The sequence below is a fragment of the Macaca nemestrina genome, unplaced genomic scaffold, assembly GCF_043159975.1.
Source record: "Macaca nemestrina isolate mMacNem1 unplaced genomic scaffold, mMacNem.hap1 Scaffold_44, whole genome shotgun sequence".
Taxonomy (NCBI): domain Eukaryota; kingdom Metazoa; phylum Chordata; class Mammalia; order Primates; family Cercopithecidae; genus Macaca; species Macaca nemestrina.
The window spans coordinates 1,102,214-1,111,528 of NW_027257673.1; positions in this window are offsets into that span (position 1 = coordinate 1,102,214).

Below are 9,315 nucleotides of genomic sequence, written 5' to 3' on the forward strand. Positions count from 1 at the left end.
GGGATGTCACTATAGACATCCAGGTGAGAATCAGTGGTGGCCCGGAACATCATGAAATTAATGGACACAGAGAGAAGTGGAAACAATAAAAAAAGTTCTGGAGAGATGTAGGACTGATTTATGAAATGAAATTGCAGAGCGAGGGAACAATAGCCCCCAGGGATGAATAAAACCTAAAATTTTGACTTGAGCAGCTCGAAGACCATGGTGCTTGAGATGGGGGGACTTGGGTGGGAATAGGATTGAGGGTGGCGGATGTCAATTCTGTAACAATTTGCTAGGTAGGAGATGCTCTTAGACATCCAGATGGAGTTACCAGTCAGTTGCTTATCACCTTTTATTCTGGAGAACAGGACAGGTGGGAGAACATGGCAAGAACTATGTGACGAATTAGAGATAGAGGAGGTAACACCCTTGACCGAGGTACAAACAGCAAGTCCTATTCAATCTGCTGAGTTTTAGAGTCAGGCTCAGAAAAGGGTCCAGAGCATGGGCAGGAGGATCCAAAAGCTTCCAGGGTTCTTCCTGGGTCAGGGCCCTGCACGGAACAGCCTTGGAAAGACAAGGTTAGGGTCCTGCAGTTCACCTCTGTGGGTACCTGGAATCAGATGGTCCCACCTGTCATAGTGTAGGTACAGGGGATTAAGCCCCCATTTTCTCCTTTTTATGAATAATGTGATTTGTTTGGAGTAAGGAACCACAGCCTTACATGTACTCAGAAGTGTCTGTTGGCCTTCATTCTTTAGGAATGGCCGAGTGTGTGCTGAGACACTTGGAAAATGCTTTTTACTCCTGCGGGTCCTTCAGAGCAGAGAGGGGCTTAGGGGCCTGAGTGATGATTTGGGATAAGACAGAATGTTCCCAGGCACTGGACTCTGTCAAAAATCCTGGGACAAGAGCAGGCCCTGTTCGGTCCTTGAGGTTCTCATTTGGAAGTTGGGGGAAATCTCTGCCCTGGCTAAGAATGCCTCGAGAATGAGCCACATACCCCAGGAGCTGCAGGAAAAGAGGAGACAAGAGACGCTTCCAAGGTCCCTCTTGGAACCCTTAGAACCTGCATTTTCTGCTCATTTGCCTCCTGGAACACTGGAAAGCCACCAAGTTGAGGACCCCCTAATGCAGTTGACTGTTGTGTTCTGGGATGCTCCTCCTGGCCACGTGGGTGGTGGGAGGGCAGCCTCCTGGGTCTGTGGTGCCCACTGGATCCAGGAGAAAGTCTTGCTGAGGTCATGCACCTCTAGTTCTCGTACTGGCACAAGTTCCCATTGTCGGCTCGGGGATACGCCAGTGCCATGCTTGGGACCATGGGCTCCGCCGCGGAACCGCCCCTGTCCCTGTTTGCGCGTGTCCTGGAAGGCAGTAGCAGCTTGCAGGAGCCCCGGGGCTTTTGCAAGCGTGGGGGGTGCGGGGTGGGGGGTGGGGAAGGCCGCCGCTCTTTCAGAGGGGGAGGGAGGCCGAGGACTCATGGGTCAGTGAATTTTCAGCTGACACCACGCCTTAAGGCCCAGGGGATGATTCTGTGCTGCAGTGAGGCCCCGCCTGCCTCAGCAGATGATGGCGAGCCCATCCTTTCTCACCCGGAGGGGTCCAAAATCCCATCTGAAAAGGAGTCCTGAGACCCCAGCAGACGCCCTGAAGCTCCCCCTCCACCGGTGGAAGTCGGCTCAAGGAGGTCCTGAAGACAGGACTCCGGGGGTCTTGGTACTGGGATGCCCGCGGCCCCTTCTCCCACGCCGCCCCCTGCTGGAGCCCGGATGCAGCGGCCGACAGCGCAGCAGCGGGAGTCCCCAGCGGCCCCCCCCTCCCCCCTGCCCCACCACACACACGCCCCCTCCCACCCCATCCCGGGCCCCGGCGCCCCGCGCAGCCGCCGTTGTTTAAAGGGGCCGCAGCCTGACTTCCAGGTGGGGAGCGCGAGTGGGCCCGGCGCGGCAGGGCCAGTGCGCATGCGCGAGGCTCCAGCGGCCCCTCCCGTCACAGTGATTCCCACGGTTGTCTTAGAAACCGGCCCCCGAGGCTTGGCAAAGCAGGAGCCCTCCGTGGCGGTGCTTGGGTGTCGGGGCTGCGAGGCTCCTGCCTCACCTCTCCACGGGGTCGACAGGAACGTCTCCGGACGGACGACGCCGGGAGTCGCAATGCGCCGGCCAGGATGACAAAACCGCAGGCGGAGTCCGGGGGAAGCGGCGCGTCGTCCCAGCCTCAGGCCTGCCCGGACGCTGTTGGGGTGAGTCTCCCCCAAAAGTCTTGGCCCCGTGATGTGCAGGACAGGTCCGCCCGCGTGTCCGTGGGCTGCTCTCTCCCCCGAGGGGCCTTCACGCCCGGAGCAGAAGCCTGCAGCGTCAGGGGTTGCCTGCGGGGGTGTGTTTCTGTGCCGCTGCTGTGTGACTGCGTGTGTCCGTGTCTCTCCCATTCTCTCTTCTCTCTCTGGCCCTCACTCTCTGCGTCGTTCCCTCTTTCTGCCGGTGTGTGTGTGTGTGTGTGTGTGTGTGTGTGTGTGTGTGTGTGTGTGTATGCGCGCCCGTACGCGTGTGTGTGTTCGGACTTTCGCGCCCTGTGCGCCCAAAAGCGACTTCTTGCGTGTCGGCCTGGCTCTGCTGAGCCTCTTTCTGCCTCTGTGCCTGGCTCATGTGGCGGCTTGTCAATGGTTTCCGCCGCCGTTCCACTTTGGGTCCCTGAGGGCCTCGACCACGTGAGGAGATGCGTCTTCCCCGCAGCTGTGGAAATCTCATTACCCTTGCCGAGCCAGCGGACTCTCTCCTAGGATCAAGATAACCACAGTCCAGCCAGGGACAAAAAGCCCCAGAGGAGCTCGTCGCCCTGCAAGAGAGGAGCACACCCGCCTCAGAGGAGACGCTTGGACCTTTTCACGGCGCTTCTCTGAGACATGAAGCCACACCCCGGCAGAAGCTTGAAGAGGAAGCCGGGAAGGGGAGATGCCAAGCCTCCCAGTCCCTGGAACGCTGGCCTCTCTGGACAAGTCGGCCTTTGGGCAACCCTCCCCTTAGGCCCCCGGCGGTGGCACCGAGCAGTAAGCGGCCTGGGCTCCGGCCTCTGCTCTGCCCTCCCTCTTGCTCTGTCTCCCCCGTTTCTCAGGGGCCTAGATGCTTCTCGGTCTGGCTGAATGTCTTCAACACAGATCGCTTCCCAGTCCGTCAGGGAGACAGTCGTGGGAGATCCGTGTCGTGACGGTCTCTCTCTCCAAACCTGTTTCTGCTGGCTTGGGCAGGTTCCATGACCCTGGAGCTCTTGGCTTCCACACGTGTCCCCGACAGGGAAGCTGTCTTGCTCTCCCTGTTTCACCTCATGGCTGGGTGGCTTGCCTAGCACGAGCGGTAGGCGAGCGTGACTGGCCTGGTCTTCTTGGACAGGCGGTGTGGCATTTCCCCTCTGCACTTCCCGTCTCATTCTTGAGGGACAGCCTCTCCTCTGCTCCTGGGTGGACTGACTCCGTGAATCTTCTGGCCCCCTCCTGGATCCCGGGCCTTCTTTGGTTTCCCTTGGAATGGACGGACAGGTCCCTTGGGACCCTCTTCCACCGGGCACGGGCCTGGACATCGCTGTTGGTTTCGCCGTCGCCCCGTATGCCCGGGCTGGCACACGTTCCCATCGTCGGCTCGGGGATACGCCAGTGCCACGCGTGGGGCCATGGGCTCCGCCGCGGAACCGCCCCTGTCCCTGTTTGCGCGTGTCCTGGAAGGCAGTAGCAGCTTGCAGGAGCCCCGGGGCTTTAGCAAGCGTGGGGGGTGGGGGGTGGGGGGTGGGGAAGGCCGCCGCTCTTTCAGAGGGGGAGGGAGGCCGAGGACTCATGGGTCAGTGAATTTTCAGCTGACACCACGCCTTAAGGCCCAGGGGATGATTCTGTGCTGCAGTGAGGCCCCGCCTGCCTCAGCAGATGATGGCGAGCCCATCCTTTCTCACCCGGAGGGGTCCAAAATCCCATCTGAAGAGGAGTCCTGAGACCCCAGCAGACGCCCTGAAGCTCCCCCTCCACCGGTGGAAGTCGGCTCAAGGAGGTCCTGAAGACAGGACTCCGGGGGTCTTGGTACTGGGATGCCCGCGGCCCCTTCTCCCACGCCGCCCCCTGCTGGAGCCCGGATCCGGCGGCCGCCGGGGCTGCAGCGGGAGTCCCCAGCGGCCCCCCCCCCTCCCCCCTGCCCCACCACACACACGCCCCCTCCCACCCCATCCCGGGCCCCGGCGCCCCGCGCAGCCGCCGTTGTTTAAAGGGGCCGCAGCCTGACTTCCAGGTGGGGAGCGCGAGTGGGCCCGGCGCGGCAGGGCCAGTGCGCAGGCGCGAGGCTCCAGCGGCCCCTCCCGTCACAGTGATTCCCACGGTTGTCTTAGAAACCGGCCCCCGAGGCTTGGCAAAGCAGGAGCCCTCCGTGGCGGTGCTTGGGTGTCGGGGCTGCGAGGCTCCTGCCTCACCTCTCCACGGGGTCGACAGGAACGTCTCCGGACGGACGACGCCGGGAGTCGCAATGCGCCGGCCAGGATGACAAAACCGCAGGCGGAGTCCGGGGGAAGCGGCGCGTCGTCCCAGCCTCAGGCCTGCCCGGACGCTGTTGGGGTGAGTCTCCCCCAAAAGTCTTGGCCCCGTGATGTGCAGGACAGGTCCGCCCGCGTGTCCGTGGGCTGCTCTCTCCCCCGAGGGGCCTTCACGCCCGGAGCAGAAGCCTGCAGCGTCAGGGGTTGCCTGCGGGGGTGTGTTTCTGTGCCGCTGCTGTGTGACTGCGTGTGTCCGTGTCTCTCCCATTCTCTCTTCTCTCTCTGGCCCTCACTCTCTGCGTCGTTCCCTCTTTCTGCCGGTGTGTGTGTGTGTGTGTGTGTGTGTGTGTGTGTGTGTGTGTGTGTGTGTATGCGCGCCCGTACGCGTGTGTGTGTTCGGACTTTCGCGCCCTGTGCGCCCAAAAGCGACTTCTTGCGTGTCGGCCTGGCTCTGCTGAGCCTCTTTCTGCCTCTGTGCCTGGCTCATGTGGCGGCTTGTCAATGGTTTCCGCCGCCGTTCCACTTTGGGTCCCTGAGGGCCTCGACCACGTGAGGAGATGCGTCTTCCCCGCAGCTGTGGAAATCTCATTACCCTTGCCGAGCCAGCGGACTCTCTCCTAGGATCAAGATAACCACAGTCCAGCCAGGGACAAAAAGCCCCAGAGGAGCTCGTCGCCCTGCAAGAGAGGAGCACACCCGCCTCAGAGGAGACGCTTGGACCTTTTCACGGCGCTTCTCTGAGACATGAAGCCACACCCCGGCAGAAGCTTGAAGAGGAAGCCGGGAAGGGGAGATGCCAAGCCTCCCAGTCCCTGGAACGCTGGCCTCTCTGGACAAGTCGGCCTTTGGGCAACCCTCCCCTTAGGCCCCCGGCGGTGGCACCGAGCAGTAAGCGGCCTGGGCTCCGGCCTCTGCTCTGCCCTCCCTCTTGCTCTGTCTCCCCCGTTTCTCAGGGGCCTAGATGCTTCTCGGTCTGGCTGAATGTCTTCAACACAGATCGCTTCCCAGTCCGTCAGGGAGACAGTCGTGGGAGATCCGTGTCGTGACGGTCTCTCTCTCCAAACCTGTTTCTGCTGGCTTGGGCAGGTTCCATGACCCTGGAGCTCTTGGCTTCCACACGTGTCCCCGACAGGGAAGCTGTCTTGCTCTCCCTGTTTCACCTCATGGCTGGGTGGCTTGCCTAGCACGAGCGGTAGGCGAGCGTGACTGGCCTGGTCTTCTTGGACAGGCGGTGTGGCATTTCCCCTCTGCACTTCCCGTCTCATTCTTGAGGGACAGCCTCTCCTCTGCTCCTGGGTGGACTGACTCCGTGAATCTTCTGGCCCCCTCCTGGATCCCGGGCCTTCTTTGGTTTCCCTTGGAATGGACGGACAGGTCCCTTGGGACCCTCTTCCACCGGGCACGGGCCTGGACATCGCTGTTGGTTTCGCCGTCGCCCCGTATGCCCGGGCTGGCACACGTTCCCATCGTCGGCTCGGGGATACGCCAGTGCCACGCGTGGGGCCATGGGCTCCGCCGCGGAACCGCCCCTGTCCCTGTTTGCGCGTGTCCTGGAAGGCAGTAGCAGCTTGCAGGAGCCCCGGGGCTTTAGCAAGCGTGGGGGGTGGGGGGTGGGGGGTGGGGAAGGCCGCCGCTCTTTCAGAGGGGGAGGGAGGCCGAGGACTCATGGGTCAGTGAATTTTCAGCTGACACCACGCCTTAAGGCCCAGGGGATGATTCTGTGCTGCAGTGAGGCCCCGCCTGCCTCAGCAGATGATGGCGAGCCCATCCTTTCTCACCCGGAGGGGTCCAAAATCCCATCTGAAGAGGAGTCCTGAGACCCCAGCAGACGCCCTGAAGCTCCCCCTCCACCGGTGGAAGTCGGCTCAAGGAGGTCCTGAAGACAGGACTCCGGGGGTCTTGGTACTGGGATGCCCGCGGCCCCTTCTCCCACGCCGCCCCCTGCTGGAGCCCGGATCCGGCGGCCGCCGGGGCTGCAGCGGGAGTCCCCAGCGGCCCCCCCCCCTCCCCCCTGCCCCACCACACACACGCCCCCTCCCACCCCATCCCGGGCCCCGGCGCCCCGCGCAGCCGCCGTTGTTTAAAGGGGCCGCAGCCTGACTTCCAGGTGGGGAGCGCGAGTGGGCCCGGCGCGGCAGGGCCAGTGCGCAGGCGCGAGGCTCCAGCGGCCCCTCCCGTCACAGTGATTCCCACGGTTGTCTTAGAAACCGGCCCCCGAGGCTTGGCAAAGCAGGAGCCCTCCGTGGCGGTGCTTGGGTGTCGGGGCTGCGAGGCTCCTGCCTCACCTCTCCACGGGGTCGACAGGAACGTCTCCGGACGGACGACGCCGGGAGTCGCAATGCGCCGGCCAGGATGACAAAACCGCAGGCGGAGTCCGGGGGAAGCGGCGCGTCGTCCCAGCCTCAGGCCTGCCCGGACGCTGTTGGGGTGAGTCTCCCCCAAAAGTCTTGGCCCCGTGATGTGCAGGACAGGTCCGCCCGCGTGTCCGTGGGCTGCTCTCTCCCCCGAGGGGCCTTCACGCCCGGAGCAGAAGCCTGCAGCGTCAGGGGTTGCCTGCGGGGGTGTGTTTCTGTGCCGCTGCTGTGTGACTGCGTGTGTCCGTGTCTCTCCCATTCTCTCTTCTCTCTCTGGCCCTCACTCTCTGCGTCGTTCCCTCTTTCTGCCGGTGTGTGTGTGTGTGTGTGTGTGTGTGTGTGTGTGTGTGTGTGTGTTTGTGTGTGTGTGTATGCGCGCCCGTACGCGTGTGTGTGTTCGGACTTTCGCGCCCTGTGCGCCCAAAAGCGACTTCTTGCGTGTCGGCCTGGCTCTGCTGAGCCTCTTTCTGCCTCTGTGCCTGGCTCATGTGGCGGCTTGTCAATGGTTTCCGCCGCCGTTCCACTTTGGGTCCCTGAGGGCCTCGACCACGTGAGGAGATGCGTCTTCCCCGCAGCTGTGGAAATCTCATTACCCTTGCCGAGCCAGCGGACTCTCTCCTAGGATCAAGATAACCACAGTCCAGCCAGGGACAAAAAGCCCCAGAGGAGCTCGTCGCCCTGCAAGAGAGGAGCACACCCGCCTCAGAGGAGACGCTTGGACCTTTTCACGGCGCTTCTCTGAGACATGAAGCCACACCCCGGCAGAAGCTTGAAGAGGAAGCCGGGAAGGGGAGATGCCAAGCCTCCCAGTCCCTGGAACGCTGGCCTCTCTGGACAAGTCGGCCTTTGGGCAACCCTCCCCTTAGGCCCCCGGCGGTGGCACCGAGCAGTAAGCGGCCTGGGCTCCGGCCTCTGCTCTGCCCTCCCTCTTGCTCTGTCTCCCCCGTTTCTCAGGGGCCTAGATGCTTCTCGGTCTGGCTGAATGTCTTCAACACAGATCGCTTCCCAGTCCGTCAGGGAGACAGTCGTGGGAGATCCGTGTCGTGACGGTCTCTCTCTCCAAACCTGTTTCTGCTGGCTTGGGCAGGTTCCATGACCCTGGAGCTCTTGGCTTCCACACGTGTCCCCGACAGGGAAGCTGTCTTGCTCTCCCTGTTTCACCTCATGGCTGGGTGGCTTGCCTAGCACGAGCGGTAGGCGAGCGTGACTGGCCTGGTCTTCTTGGACAGGCGGTGTGGCATTTCCCCTCTGCACTTCCCGTCTCATTCTTGAGGGACAGCCTCTCCTCTGCTCCTGGGTGGACTGACTCCGTGAATCTTCTGGCCCCCTCCTGGATCCCGGGCCTTCTTTGGTTTCCCTTGGAATGGACGGACAGGTCCCTTGGGACCCTCTTCCACCGGGCACGGGCCTGGACATCGCTGTTGGTTTCGCCGTCGCCCCGTATGCCCGGGCTGGCACACGTTCCCATCGTCGGCTCGGGGATACGCCAGTGCCACGCGTGGGGCCATGGGCTCCGCCGCGGAACCGCCCCTGTCCCTGTTTGCGCGTGTCCTGGAAGGCAGTAGCAGCTTGCAGGAGCCCCGGGGCTTTAGCAAGCGTGGGGGGTGGGGGGTGGGGGGTGGGGAAGGCCGCCGCTCTTTCAGAGGGGGAGGGAGGCCGAGGACTCATGGGTCAGTGAATTTTCAGCTGACACCACGCCTTAAGGCCCAGGGGATGATTCTGTGCTGCAGTGAGGCCCCGCCTGCCTCAGCAGATGATGGCGAGCCCATCCTTTCTCACCCGGAGGGGTCCAAAATCCCATCTGAAGAGGAGTCCTGAGACCCCAGCAGACGCCCTGAAGCTCCCCCTCCACCGGTGGAAGTCGGCTCAAGGAGGTCCTGAAGACAGGACTCCGGGGGTCTTGGTACTGGGATGCCCGCGGCCCCTTCTCCCACGCCGCCCCCTGCTGGAGCCCGGATCCGGCGGCCGCCGGGGCTGCAGCGGGAGTCCCCAGCGGCCCCCCCCCCTCCCCCCTGCCCCACCACACACACGCCCCCTCCCACCCCATCCCGGGCCCCGGCGCCCCGCGCAGCCGCCGTTGTTTAAAGGGGCCGCAGCCTGACTTCCAGGTGGGGAGCGCGAGTGGGCCCGGCGCGGCAGGGCCAGTGCGCAGGCGCGAGGCTCCAGCGGCCCCTCCCGTCACAGTGATTCCCACGGTTGTCTTAGAAACCGGCCCCCGAGGCTTGGCAAAGCAGGAGCCCTCCGTGGCGGTGCTTGGGTGTCGGGGCTGCGAGGCTCCTGCCTCACCTCTCCACGGGGTCGACAGGAACGTCTCCGGACGGACGACGCCGGGAGTCGCAATGCGCCGGCCAGGATGACAAAACCGCAGGCGGAGTCCGGGGGAAGCGGCGCGTCGTCCCAGCCTCAGGCCTGCCCGGACGCTGTTGGGGTGAGTCTCCCCCAAAAGTCTTGGCCCCGTGATGTGCAGGACAGGTCC